We start from the raw sequence: 15,568 nt of genomic DNA on the forward strand, positions 1-15,568 counted from the left end.
TATGGGTACTTTCCCTACAGATCAAATAGAAATAGGATGAAGATTTTATACAAGCTCCAGTCCATTTCACTGAAATTCCAGTGATAATAATGTGGCACGCACACACGCAGCGTGCACACTTCTATTTGTCTAAAATCAGACTTGTGCCTGTCCTTGTTCAATTCAGATTAATCAACAGATTACACCATTAACTTATGTACAATTCCTTTCCCCTCTCTAAGTAACTGCCTGATCAATTCTGTGTTGTCCACAATGCTGACACTGCTTTCCAGTGAAGTGTAACGATGGGTGTGACATTTTGACACTTTGGATGGGCTCTGAGTAACGTGTTGAGCAACGTACAAGCTTTCTAAATGTGTTTGTCACGTCATTAACCACTGCCCCACAACAATTATTTCTGTTCTGGATCAGGGGATTTCTGTTCAGGTGAATTCAAAATTAAGGTTTAACCTGGGGCTGCAATTTGATAAATTGGGAACAGGAGTAGGCCATTCAGCCTGGCCAGTTTGTTCCACCGTTCAGTTAGATCATGACCAATCACCTACTCCAACGTTTCTGCACTATCTCCATATTCCATGATGCCATTAGTCTCCAAAAGTCTATCAATTTCCATTTAGAGCTTCACCAGCCCTCTAGGATACAGAATTCCAAAGATTCACCATCCTCAGAATGAAGAAATTCCTCCTCATCTGTCTGAAATGACCTAACCCTTATTCAGGCACATTGTCCCCTAGTTTTAGGCTCACCAATCTACAGCCACCATATCACACCCTATAAGGATTTGGTAAGTCTCAATGAGATCACTTCACATTCTTTGAAACTCTAGGAAATACAGACCCAGTTTCCTCAATCTCTCCTCCTAAGATATTCCTGCCATCCCAGGGATTGGTCTGGTGAACCTCCATTGTCCCGTTCAAATATCACACTCTTTGAACTGCTACTGACCACAGTGCAAAGAGCCCTGATTGCTATGGTGTTCTGTAAAAACTAGTCTGATGCTCCATTTGTGTGGAGTCACAGAACAAGCCATATGCCATCAACCATCCACCCTGTGGAACCAAATTCAATATCACTGCTTTCTGACCCTGCCCCAGTCAAACTTCACCACCAAATGTACTTTCCAGTGAACAGGATTATGTAAAGATGAAAAGTAAGCAGATATCAGCATATGTTTTCAGGGCTAAATGTGCTGTTTCTTTGCAAGCAATATCAAGACCAAAACTGGTAGTCCAAAATATAAGGCAAATCCAATTGGGAATTCAGGAAAATGTGGAACTTATTACCGTTTTGAATTGTTGAGGTGAGTGTTATAGATGCACTTAAGGGAAGCAGGATAAACACATAAGGAAGAAAGGAAAGATGGTTGTGCAGAAGGGGTGAAATAAACTAGAATCTGAGGAAGCTCATATGGAGCGTAACATCAACATGAACCGGTTGGGCTGAATGGCCTGTTTCTGTGCTGTAAATTCTATTTTTTTTAGACCATTCAGGTGCTCAGGAAAGCCATCACCAATGACCTGCTGCCATGGGTCACTGGATGCATATATCTTAGAATAGCTGAAACAGGATGTGAGGTGATTCCAAGAAGGTTAAAAGCTGGATTTGGGAAATAAGATCTTGTATGTACGTGTGGCATTGCTCCTACAAAGGAGGTTCTGCAGTTATTAACTCACAAGTTGCTTTTGCAAAGAGACAGCAAGCCCAGCTGGAAACAGGTGAGGAAAGCCATTCAGTCTACAGCCTTCCAAGTGGCTGCATCACCATTGCTCTGCTCCCCAACTAGGAGAAGCTCATGGACCTATTGAATCTATGCCTCTCTATCAAAGTTCAATCTAATTAATCCCACTTCCTTACTTTTCCTATGTAATCTGACTTTTTTTTATTTTAAACATTTATCCAATTTACTTTTAAAGGATACTATTGAATCTGAATCCATCATCCCATCAGACAGACCTTCCAAATCCTATCGCTCAGGTACATTTCCTCTTGTTGCCTCGGATTCTTTTGCCATCACCCTAAATCTGTGCCCTCTGGTTATCAACCCTTCAGCTACTGGAAACAGTTTCCTTGTGGAATGTGCCTTTGCAAAGAAAGTCTGGAATGAGATGCAGTGCTATTTGTCGAGGTTCATCCCGAGCAGCTCTGTGATGCAGCACTCTGTACTCTACGGGCTGCACCCAGGGACGCACACCGAGACAAATATCAGCTGTTGCTGAAGAGCCATCAACTCAGTGAATGACACTCTTTGGTCTGCCCGAAATTTGTTGATCTTCCAGTGCAAAGAATTGCCCTCGATCAAGTGTTGCAGACTGGTACATTCCAAGGTCCAGTACTACGGAGGATGCACTGAAGCTTGGTGCAGCCACCGCCAAGGCAGCTGAAAGGCCACTGTGTAAGGCCTTTCAGCCAAATGTTCACCCAGGGACTACTAACTGCGTAAAACCTCTCAGACTGTGTGCTTTATCCTAACTGTATTGAAGCACTGCAGAGTGTAACATGACCAATGGATATAGATTAAAAAGAATTATATTCTCTATAATGAAAAATTGAAATGTTTGTAATGTTCTCGTTATTGAACTGAAGCATTTCACAGTGCACCTCAATCTCTGCAGAAAATGTGATAATTGCATTTTACTCTTACAACAAATTGCAACATTTTGTACTGTCTCTTTGATTTTTATGTGAACGTATTTTTGTAAAAAAAAGTTTCTGTTATTTACTCAGTGTAAACCCTTCGTAATGTTGAATGTCTCTTTCAATCTCCTCTTAACCTTCTCTGTTCTATACCCTGTTTATGACAGAGAGATTCAGGAAATCTTTCCTAGGGACATTCAACACATGTCCAACAGCACTCCCAAAGACTGTGTTTCAGACAAGCAACTGAAAATGCTGAAAAAGCAGAGAATTTATGGGCCAATCTCTTGGAAAGGTGACAGCGTAATTTAATGTTCTGTTCCTATAGGAAGCTGAGTGCTCTCAATATTAAATTAAGTGGTAAATGAATATAACCCATTTTGAAGATTTCAAGTCACATCTCAGCATGAGACAGCAATTACAAGTGTCATCTGCGGCTTAAATCAATTATTTGATTGAATGTACAGTGAAGAGTTCCACTGAGGCCAACTTTTGTGGATCACACATAGCCTTTTTGACCAGTGAACAGGCTGTCTTCAACTCTCAGGCATACTCCTGCAGGACCTAGCATAGACCGATGTATCAAAGCCTCCTAAAGTATCTAGCTGCAAGGATTCAAGCAGTTTTTTTTAAAATGAAGTCAGAGATGTTTTTTATTGATGACACCATAAAGACAGAACAAGACAGTTGCAAAGCTGATCTCAGTTCAGATCTACATTGCTACACAACCGATGATCACAATTTTGATCTCAAATCACAGCATAAATAATGAATAGCTATACACTGACCTACAGCCAACTGCAGTGAATTGAAGGGGCTTCCAAATATAGATAGTATCTTCAACATTGGGTAGACCAAAAAAATTGCAACTGCAAAGTGTCTGGATTGCAAATATCATTCCAGTGGTGACTGATCAATAACTGACATGAACCACAGGATCTTAAAGTGCAGAAGGAGACCATTTGGCCCATTGCATCACCGCAATTCCACCCAGGCCCTAAGCCCATAACCCCATGCACTCACCCTAGCTAATCTCCCTCACACTAAGGGGCAATTTTGATGTTTTAACATTTAGCATGGCCAATATACCTAACTCACACATCTTTGGACGGTGGAAAGAAACCGGAGCACCCGGAGGAAATCCACGCAGTCATGGGGAGAAGGTGCAAACTCCACACCGACAGTGACCCAAGTCGGGAATTGAATCCAGGTCCCTGGACCGAGGCAGCAGTGCTGACCACTGTGCCATCGTGCTGCCCCATGCAGCAACATGTAACCGATGACCGTAAAGGACCCAATCCAAGTTAATCAATCTTCAGTTACAGTTCACTTTGTTTAACCCTCAATGTTTTGTACTTTTATCTTGGTTCTGTTGCAATAGCACCATATTGTGATGTGTAAACATTTTAATCTTCCCCTTCCTCCTTTCATTCCCCTTCAATGCAGTCAACACTCAACTTCTTTGTTATGTTTCTCCAGAGCAGCCATGCCACTGTCTACATCAACGGGGACAAAGTGAAAGGGTTGAGGACTTCAAGTTTTTAGGTGTCCAGATCACCAACAACCTGTCCTGGTCCCCCCCATGCCAACACAATAGTTAAGAAAGCCCACCAATGCCTCTACTTTCTCAGAACAGCAAGGAAATTTGGCATGTCAGCGATGACAGATGCACCATAGAAAGCATTCTCTCTGGTTGTATCACAGTTTGGTATGACTCCTGCTCCACCCAAGACCATAAGGAACTACAAAAGGTCATGAATGTAACACAATCCATTACTTAAACCAGCCTCCCATCCATTGACTCTGTATACACTTCCCGCTGTCTCGGCAAAACAACAGCATGATTAAGGACCCCGGATATTCTCTGTTCTAGCTTCTTCCACTGGGAAAAAAATACAAAAGCCTGAGGTCGTGTACAAACTGACTCAAGAACAGCTTCTTCCTTGCTGCTGTCAGACTTCTCTCCTTGCATTGAGTTGATCTTTCTCTACATCCTAGCTATGACTGTAACACTACCTTTGGAGCTCTCTCATTTATTTGTCTACGCTTTGTCTGCACAGAGCGCAAGAAACAATATTTTTCACTGCGTGTTAATACATGTGACAATAATCAAGTCCTCAAGGGCCTCTGAAAACTCACCTTCCTCTATACCCTCACCAACATACCACTCAACTAAGGCACATTTGGCATACATCAGGTCAAACTTGTGGTCCAGGCGAACCCAAGCTTCAGCAATGGCTGTGGTGTTGCTCAGCACACACACAGCCCGTTGAACCTTGGCCAGCTCACCTCCAGATATCACAGTGGGAGGCTGGTAGATGACACCAACCTAGAAGTTAGTTGGACACCAATCCACAAACTGGATGATACACTTGGTTCTAATAGTAGCAATAGCTACATTGACATCTTTTAACACCACAGTAAAGGAGATAGCAGACCATGTACTGGCCATGACAGAGGTCACATTTGACTATTGGGTTGGCTGGCTCAAGAAAGCATTGGTTGTCTCAGACTCAGAAAACTGCTCACAGTATGCTTTCTCAGCCAAAATAACTGATGCATAAATGGCCAATGGGAAGTGGATATGAAGGTATGGCACCAAGTTGATCTGGAATTCAGTCAGATCAACATTCACTGTACCATCAAAGTGGAGGGAGGCAGTGATAGAGGACATCATCTAGCTGATGAGATGGTTCAGGTTTGTATAAGTTGGCCATTCAATGTATCATTTTGGACGGCAGTTGTCATAGATGGCTTCTTTGTTGGCCATGAAGTCAACACCCAACTTCTTCGTAATATTTCTCCACAGCAGCCATGCCACTGTTTACATCAACGGGGATGAAGTAGAAAGGGTCGACAACTTCAAGTTTTTAGGTGTCCAGATCACCAACAACCTGTCCTGGTGCCCCCCCCCCATGCCAATACAATAGTTAGGAAAGCCCACCGTTGCCTCTACTTTCTCAGAAGAGTAAGGAAATTTGGCATGTCAGCGACAACAGATGCACCATAGAAAGCATTCTCTCTGGTTGTATCTGGTTGATCAGGATGCTCCAGGCTGGTGTGGGTAGGATAGAGTTGTAAGGTTTTACCAAGGCAGTAGACACCTGTGGAGCTGGTTCGAAGGAGAATTCATATTCGATTCCTTGCCATAGTCAGCAGAGAGACATTCATCAGCAGGGATGTGGAACTGGAGCCAGCGTCACCACCAAAGCTGTGGAAGATCAGAAACCCTGAAGACTTATGCATTGGTCAGCCAGTTTATGGATGTGGTCCAGAAATAGGTCAATGATCTCCTTGCCAATTGTGTAATGACCCACAGACACAGTTATTGGCTGCATCATCCTACCCAGTAATGAGTTGCGCAGGGTGCAACCAAGCCAGCATGGGTACAGACACTCGCACGCAGTTTGTTTCTGAACACTATATTCCAAATGCAGCCTAACTAAGGTTCCATAAAACTGCAACATGGCTTGCCAATTTTTAAACTCAATGCCCTGGCTGATGAAGGCAAGCATGCCACATACCTTCTTGACTACCTTCTCCACCTGCAGTGCCAATTTCAGTGACCTGTGTACCTGTACACCCAGATCCTTTTGTCCATTAATACTCTTAAGGGTTCTGCCATTTACTGTATATTTCCTATCTGTATTAGACTTTCCAAAATGCATTACCTCACATTTATCTGGATTAAACTCCATCTGCCATCTGTCCGCCCAAGTCGCCAACTGATCTATATCCTGCTGTATCCTCTGATGGTTCTCGTCGCTATCCACAAATCCACCAACCTTTGTGTCATCCACAAACTTACTAATCAAACCAGTTACATTTTCCTCCAAATCATTGATATATATTACAAACAAAAGTCCCAGCACTGATCCCTGAGCAACGCCACGTCACAGCCCTCCATTCAGAAACGCACCCTTCCACTGCTACCCTCTGTCTTCTTTGGCTGAGCCAATTTTATATCCACTTTGCCAGCTCACCCCTGATCACGTGTGACTTCACCTTCTGCACCAATCTGCCATGAGGGACCTTCTCAAAGGCCTTCCTGAAGTCCATGTAGACAATATCCACTGCCCTTCCCCATCAATCATCTTCATTACTTCCGATCAAGTTAGTGAGCTACGACCTCCCCTTCCCAAAACCATGTTGCCTCTGACTAATAAGTCACTTATTTCCAAGTAGAAGTAAATTCTGTCTCGAAGAATCCTCTCCAATAATTTCCCTACCACTGACGTAAGGTTCACCAGCCTATAATTACCTGGATTATTCTTGCTACCCTTCTTAAACAAAGGAACAACATTCGCTATTCTCCAGTCCTCTGGGACCTCCGCTGTCACCAGTGAGGATACAAAGATTTCTCTCACGGCCCCAGCAATTTTCTCCCTTGCCTTTCTCAATATTCTGGGTAATATCCCATCAGGCCCAGGGGTCTTGTCTATCTTGACATTTCTCAAGAACCCCAATACCACCTCCTTTTTGATCTCATAAGAACATAAGAACATAAGAAATAGGAGCAGGAGTAGGCCATCTAGCCCTTCGAGCCTGCCCCGCCATTCAACAAGATCATGGCTGATCTGTCGTGGCTCAGTTCCACTTTCCCGCCCTCTCCCCATAACCCTTAATCCCCTCTCTTATCAAAAACCCATCAACCCGCGTCTTAAAAATATTTAGCGAGGCAGCCTCCACCACTTCAACGGGCAGAGAATTCCAGAGATTCACCACCCTTTGAGTGAAGAAGTTCCTCCTCAACTCCGTTCTAAACCGCCTCCCCTTTATCTTGAGGCTGTGCCCCCTAGTCCTACTGTCTTTTTTGAGCGGGAAGAGTCTCTCCACCTCTATCCTATCCATCCCATTCATCATCTTATATGTCTCAATGAGATCTCCCCTCATTCTTCTAAACTCTAACGAGTACAAGCCTAGTTTATTCAGCCTCTCCTCATAGCTCAACCCCCTCAACTCCGGTATCAACATGACTCTATCTACAAACCCCTTTCCAGACTCAGCACCCACCAAGTCCTTCTCTTTGATGAACACTGATGCTAAGTACTCATTTAATATCTCACCCATTTCTTCTGGCTCCACATATAGATTCCCTCCCCTGTCCTTGAGTGGACCAATCCTCTCCCTCTATATGTATAAAAAGGATTGGGATTTTCCTTGATCCTGCTGGCCAATGATTTCTTGTTACCTCTTTTAGCCCTCTTTAGTCCTTGCTTAAGTTTCTTTCTACTTTCCTTGTATTCCACACTTGCCTCATGTGTTCCCAGCCTTCTAGCTTTGACAAGTGCTTCCTTTTTCTCTTTGACTAGGGTCACAATAAGTCTCGTTATCCAAGATTCCCAGAACTTGCCATACTTATCCTTCATCCTCGCAGGAATGTGCCGGTCCTGAATCCCTATCAATTTATACTTGAAAGTTTCCCAAATGCCAGATGTTGATTTGCCCTCAAACATCTGCCCCCAATCTACATTCTTCAGTTCTTGCCTGATATTGTTGTAATTGTCTTTCCCCCAATTTAGCACCGTAATTTGAGGACTATACTCATCTTTATCCATCAATAAGTTAAAGCTTATTAAATTGTGGTCACTGTTGCCGAACTGCTCCCCTACTAAAACGTCAACTACCCGGGACGGGCTCATTCCCCCATACCAGGTCCAGTATTGTCCCTTCCCTAATTGGACTATCTACATACTACTTACAAGAAGCCTTCCAGAATGCTCTTTACAAACTGTCCCATCCACGCCTCCAGCATGAAGCAAGTCTCAGTCAGTACAGGGTAAATTAAAATCTCCCACTACAACAACCCTGGTACTTTTACACCTTGTCAAAATCTGCCCACATATATGTTCCTCTACCTCCCGCTGACTGTTGGGCGGCCTATAGTAAACCCCCAACATTGTGACTACGCCCTTCCTATTCCTAAACTCTACCCATATTGCCTCACTGTATGAGCCCTCCGCGTTGTCCTCCCACAGTACAGCTGTGATAGTCTTCTCAGCTAGCAGTGCAGCTCCCCCACCCCTTTTATATCCCCCTCTAACCCGCCTGAAACATCTGAATCCTGGAACATTAAGCTGCCAATCCCATCCTTCTCTTAACCAAGTCTCCATAATGGTAACAACATCTTAGTTCCAAGTACTAATCCAAGCTCTAAGCTCATCAGACTTACCTGTTACACTTCTCACATTGAAACAAATGCACTTCAGTCCACCAGACCCTCTTTGATTAGCAACCAACCCTGCCTGCTCTTCATCTAAGTCTTATTCACCCTACTCTCTGGTTTCCCTTCAGTTAAATCACCTTTGCTCTGATTCTCACCTGCCAAACTAATTTAAATCTATCGTGTGACACTAGCAAACCCCACAGCCAGAATATTTATGCCCTTCCAGTTTAGATGCAACCCATCCTTCTTGCAGAGGTCCCACGTGCCCAGGAAGAGATCCCAATGGTCCAGATATCCGAAATGCTCTCTCCTACACCAGCTGTTTAGCCACGTGTTGAGCTGTACTACTGGCACTGGCACTTGGCCCAGGAAGTAATCCCAAGATTACAATCCTGGAAGTCATGCTTTTTAACTTTCTACCTAACTCCCTAAACTGCTGCCGCAGGACCTCATCACTCTTCCTGCCTATGTCATCAGTACCAATATGTACCACAACCTCTGGCTGTTCACCCTGTCCCTTCAGAATGCTTTCTGCTCATTCAGAGACATTCTGGACCCAGGCACCAGGGAAGCAACATACCCTCCTGGAGTCTCTTTCACGTCCACAGAAGCGCCTATCTGCACCCCTAACTATAGAGTCCACAATAACTATTGCTCTAGTGCTCTTTGTCCCTCCCTGTTTAACAACAGAGCCAGCAATGGTGCCATTGCTCGATTGTCTGACAGTCTTCTGCCACCCCCCACCTGATCATCTACCATGCCCACTGGCAGTCACCGCGCCCACCACACCCATTGCAGTCACCACGCCAGTTTGTGCACAGGAACTCTAACAGACAGCAATATAATAATGAGATCATTGATTTTTAGTGATATTGGTCAAGACATAAATATTGCCAAATGTTATAATAATTAAGGTAGTTTTCAGGAATTTATACTACTCTTGATAAAGATACAGTTTTAAGTGTATTTAATTAAATGTTACTGTGACTGGAAGCAGGATACAACTTATGGTTAGATACATGCTGGACTAAGGTGACATGTGTGGCAGGTTGGCTTCAATTCCAACAGTAGTTCTACTGTGCTTAGAAAGGGTTACGGCATGAAGAATAAGTAGTAGTAAGCGTGGTTGCTTAACAACTGCAGTTAAGAAGGCTTGTTGTTCTCAGCTTAGCTGAACCTGATTGCAGTTGGGGACAGGGCAGCAGGGAGTGAACATCTCTGAGCTGTGCCATGTGAAGCTGGAAAAGACAAGGGAGTTGCAAAGATACAGGTTTCTGAAGGAACAAGTTGCAGTCCAGGTAACCAGGGAATTGTGTCAGAAAGAATAGCTTATGGTAATTGAAGTTAAGAGAATGGAGATCATGGTAAAAGAAGAATTCAAGGAAGAGTAAACAAAATGTTCTGAGACAATTGCAGTGACTAGATTTAAAGGGGGAGCAGAATTCAAAGGTAAAACAAACATTGGAAGCAAGTTCACTAGAGTCTAGGAGTCACTTTTACAGATGCACCATAGAAAACATTCTTTCCAGATGTATGGCTTCTGCTCTGTCCAAGACCACAGGAAACTACAAAGGGTTGTGAATGAAGCTCAGTCCATCACGCAAACGGACCTCCCATCCATTGACTCTGACTACATTTTCCGCTGCCTTGGAAAATCAGCCAGCGTAATTAAGGACCCCACAGATCCCAGACATTCTCTCGTCCATCTTCTTTCATTGGAAAAAAGAAACAGAAGTTTGAGATCACGTTCCAGGTTCTTCCCTACTGCCACTGTTGAGTGGAACTACCTCATATTAAGTTGATCTTTCTCTACATCCTAGCTATGACTGTAATACATGAGTCGCAAAAACCCAGCTTGCAGGTGCAGCAGGTGGTCAGGAAGGCGAATGGGATGCTGGCCTTCATAGCAAGGGGGATTGAATATAAAAGTAGGGAGGTCTTGCTGCAGCTGTATAGGGCATTGGTGAGGCCGCAGCTGGAGTACTGTGTGCAGTTTTGGGCGCCGCACCTGCGCAAGGATATTTTGGCCCTGGAGGGAGTGCAGAGGAGGTTTACTAGGCTGATACCGGAGTTGAGGGGGTTGAGCTATGAGGAGAGGCTGAATAAACTGGGCTTGTACTCGTTAGAGTTTAGAAGAATGAGGGAAGATCTCATTGAGACGTATAAGATGATGAATGGGATGGATAGGATAGAGGTGGAGAGACTCTTCCCGCTCAAAAAAGACAGTAGGACTAGGGGGCACAGCCTCAAGATAAAAGGGGGGCGGTTTAGAATGGAGTTGAGGAGGAACTTCTTCACTCAGAGGGTGGTGAATCTCTGGAATTCTCTGCCCATTGAAGTGGTGGAGGCTGCCTCGCTAAATATTTTTAAGATGCGGGTTGATGGGTTTTTGATAAGAGAGGGGATTAAGGGTTATGGGGAGAGGGCGGGAAAGTGGAACTGAGCAGCGACAGATCAGCCATGATCTTACTGAATGGCGGGGCGGGCTCGAGGGGCTAGATGGCCTACTCCTGCTCCTATTTCTTATGTTCTGCACCCTCTCCTTTCCTTCTCTATGTACAACATGCTTTGCCTGTATCACACACAAGAAACAATACTTTTCACTGTATACCAATACATGACAATAATAAATCGAATCAAATCAATAGTTAAAGCAATTCTGAACAGTTTGTACAACAGTCAAGACAAAGAAATCTTAAAAGGGTTGGTGTAAAATCTGTGCTAAATCTCTGTTAAAAAAGAAGCTTTGAATAAAAATGTTTTTTGGAAAGCCTTAACTATATTATTTTAAAGCATGTTTTTATGAATGGAGTTTGGAAACTCTCACATGACAATCATCTGGGTGGGATTTTAAGGAGAAATCCACAGACACTAACTTGGGTTCAGGATGGAGTGTGCGTATTGGACCATAGCCAATCTGTGCGCTTAAAAGGACTTTGTATTAATGAGATGAATGCAGTTTACGATGTACTTTGGAATCCATATTAATCTTAAGATCTATGTGTATTAGTTAAGCTAAAGCAGGAGTAAAGGAATATCTTTTAATGTTTAATAAATGTTTTTTCTTGTTAGATTCAAAGAATCCCTACAGTGCAGAAGGAGGCCATTTGGTCCGTCAAGCCTGCACTTTGGATTCCCAAAGTCTTCTACAGGCACATAAATGGGTGGCACAGTGGTTAGCACTGCTGCCTCACAGCTCCAGGGTCCCGGGTTCGATTCCTGGCTCAGGTCACTGTCTGTGTGGAGTCTTCACGTTCTCCCCGTGGGTTTCCTCCCACACTCCAAAGACGTGCAGGTTAGGTGAATTGGCCATGCTAAAACTGCCCCTTAGCGTCAGGGGGATTAGTGGGGTAAATAGTGAAGTTATGGGAATAGGGTCCATGGGAATAGGGTCTATGGGATTGTGGTAGGTGCAGGCTCAATGGGCAACTATCCCACCCAGGCCCTATCCCTGTAAACTCACATATTTACCCTGACACCAAGGGGCAATTTAGCGTGGCCAATCAACCTAACCTGCACATCTTTAGAGTGTGGGAGGAAACCGAAGCACCCGGAGGAAACCCATGCAGACACAGGGAGAAGGTGCTCGGGAAGTTGAAAGATCTGAATGTGAATAAATCACTTGGACCAGATGGACTACAACCCAGAGTTCTGAAAGAAATAGCTGAAGGGATAGTGGAGGCATAAGAGGTGATCTTTCAGGAATGACTGGAGTCAGGGAGGGTCCCAAAGGACTGGAAAATCGCTAATGTAACACTCCAGTTTAAGAAGGGGGGAAGGCAAAAGACAGGAAATTACAGGCCAATTGGCCTGACCTTGGTCGTTGGTAAGATTTAAGAGTCCATTATTAAAGAAAAGATTTCACAATACTTGGAAGTGCATTGTAAAATAGAGTGAAGTCAGCATGGTTTCGTCAAAGGGAGGTCACGCCTGTCAAATCTGTTAGGATTTTTGAGGAGGTAACACGCAGGTTAGATAAAGGTGAGCCAGTGGATGTTATCTACGTGGATTTCCAGAATGACTTTGACAAGGTGCCGCACAGGAGGCTGCTGAATAAGATAAGAGCTCATGAGTTAGAGGCAAGATACTAGCAAGGATAGAAGATTGGCTGACTGGCAAAAGAGTGAAGAGTAAAGGGACAACCTTTTTGAACTGAGATAAAGAGGAATTCATTCAGCCAGAGTGGTGGTGAATCTATGGAACTCATTGACACAAAAGGCTGTGGAGAGAAAATCATTGAGTATACTTAAGACAGAGATTGATAGGTTCTTGATTGGGTAAGGGGATCAAAGGTTCTGGGGAAAAGGCATGAGAACAGGGTTGAGAAACATATCAGTCATGATCGAATGGTAGAGCAAAGTCAGTGGGCCAAATGGCTTAATTCTATTCCTTTATGGACAGAATTTCCATCGGGAATGGACTTGGCCACTTCGTTCTAAGCCAGGTAGTATCTGTTTTCAGTTAAAGAATTAGAGTCAATATTCAGTAAAGAATTAATGTTTAGTAGAAGAGTTATAAAGTGTTGCAACTATTGTAAGTTTGAATTTAATACTGGAAGTGTTAAATACACAAAAGTTTGTTGAATTGAATATGAGTCAATTCCTGTTGCTTGCTTTTTTTGCACTAAACTGAGTACTTGGAAAAAGTTTAAGTTAGTAATGAAATAAAAATATGGATAGATGCCAGTGTTGTAGCTTGGCTAAGGGTGCAGCTAGTTCTGTAGCACAAGTTTTCAGTACTATTTCTGGTATGTTGTTAGGCCTTTGTAGTATTTATTGCCTTCAGTATTGGATTTAAAGAAGAAGCATACAAATTAATAAGAAAAGGCAACTGACCTGAGGATTGGGAACAGTTTAAAATTCAGCAAAGGAAGACCAGGGGTTGATCAAGGAGGTGAAAACAGAGAATGAAACTAAACTACCAAGGAACATAAAAACTGACTAAAAATTTCTATTGGCACGTAAAGAAAAAAAGATTGACAAAAATGAATATAGGCCTCTTACAGTCAGAAACAGGAGGATTTTTAACAGGGGAGGAGGGGGAAGGAGGGGGAAGGAGGGGGAAGGGGGGGTCTTTCAGGTCGAATTAAGTACACAAACTCAAATTACATTAGGACAAAGAAAAAGGGGGCAGCTCCCCAAAAGGAAGGGGAATGGCCCAAACAGAAACAAAAAGTACAAAGGAAACTTAAGACACGTCAAATCAAAATGTGATTGTCAGGGTCTATAACGCACCTCAGCCCCTGCAGTGCCCAAGAGACGCAGAAGGCATCTTAACACGGAATAAAGAAATGGCTCAGGCACTAAATTTGTACGTTGCTTCTGTCTTCACAAAGGAAAGACATAAATAAGTTCTGAGAGAAACAAGTTTTAGTGACGAGCTGAAGGAAATCACCATTAGGAATGGTTTTGGGGAAATTGATGGGATTGAAGGTGGGTAAATCTCCAGGGCCTGATAATCTTCATCCCATGCTATTTAAGGAAGTGGCCCTGGAAGTAGTAGATCCATTGGTGGTAATTTTCCAAAATTGGGTTTACAAAGGGGAAGCCATGCTTGACAGATTTCCCTTTTGTAAATCCAGGCTGATTTTGGTTGATTATACCACCTCTTTCAAAATGCTGTGCTATGAAATCCTTGATAATGGACTCCAGCAACTTCCCCACTACCGACATTAGGCTCAATGGTCTATAGTTCCCTGTTTTCTCTCTACCTCCCTTTTTGAATAGGGAGATTACATTAGCTACCCTCCCATCTGTAGAAACAATTCCAAAGTCCAAAGAATTTTGGAAAATGACCACCAATTGATCTACTATTGCTCGGGCCATTTCCTTAAGTACATCAGGCCCTGGAGATTTATTCACCTTCAACCACACTAAATTCCCCAAAATCATTTCTTCACTAATTCTGATTTTAGCAGCACTTCTGCATATCCCTGGGGAACATAACATCAAGCCAGATTTGAGTAAAATCCCCTTCTGCCTTCCCACCATGTGATACCAAGAAGAGGGTCAGGGGTATTTTTTATGCAAGGTTAAAAGACTTTTAATAGTGAAATGGAACATGTTGTGAAAGATCCCAAGGGATGAGGTGCGGAGAGAGAACAGAATCTAGGAGAAAGAGACAGCTTTTGGGGAGCTCAATTTGGCATTTTGTGTGACTAAAATTGGAGAGAATAAAATGAAGAATTGAAGCAAATCAGGGGAAGGAATGTACACACAACAATCATGCTCTTGAAACCAAGATATCATTTGGTGGGATAGCACAGTGGTTGGCGCTGCTGCCTTGCAGTGCCAGGGACCTGGGTTCAGTTCCAACCTCAGGTGACTGCCTGTGTGGAGTGTGCACGTTCTCCCCGTGTCTGGGTTTCCTCTGGGTGCTCCGGTTTCCTCCTGCAGTCTAGGGACATGCAGGTTGGATGGATTACCCATGATAAATTGCCCCTTGGTGTCCCAGGATGTGTAGGTTAGGGGAATTAGCTGAGTAAATATGTGGGATTACACGAAAGGGGCCTGGGTTTGATGCTCTGTTGGAAAGTTGATGTAGACTCAAAGGCTGAATGGCCTCCTTCTGCATTGTACAGACTCAATAAATCTATAATTCTTGATTAAAACTTGTGTTTCTCAGAACTTGCGGTACATTATTCATGTCTTCCTTCATAGAGACAGAAGCAAAAAAGGAATTTAGTTCATCAGCCATTTCTTTGTTCCTCAGTATGAATCATTTCTCACAAATTTGATTGAGTCTTTTGAAAGGATAACAAAGAAAGTA

General features: G+C 43.4%; 1 protein-coding gene and 1 pseudogene across 1 annotated transcript in view; both read right to left on the reverse strand.

Moving 5' to 3' along the window:
• Positions 1-15,568, reverse strand: part of armh3 (armadillo like helical domain containing 3) — a 170,020-nt gene that overhangs the window by 151,905 nt on the left and 2,547 nt on the right. The window lies entirely within an intron of this gene.
• On the reverse strand, positions 4,715-5,311 carry LOC145354264 (tubulin alpha chain-like; annotated as a pseudogene).

This window comes from Carcharhinus amblyrhynchos, chromosome 17 (assembly GCF_965287045.1).
Source record: "Carcharhinus amblyrhynchos chromosome 17, sCarAmb.v2.hapA, whole genome shotgun sequence".
In the NCBI taxonomy this organism is placed as follows: Eukaryota; Metazoa; Chordata; class Chondrichthyes; order Carcharhiniformes; family Carcharhinidae; genus Carcharhinus; species Carcharhinus amblyrhynchos.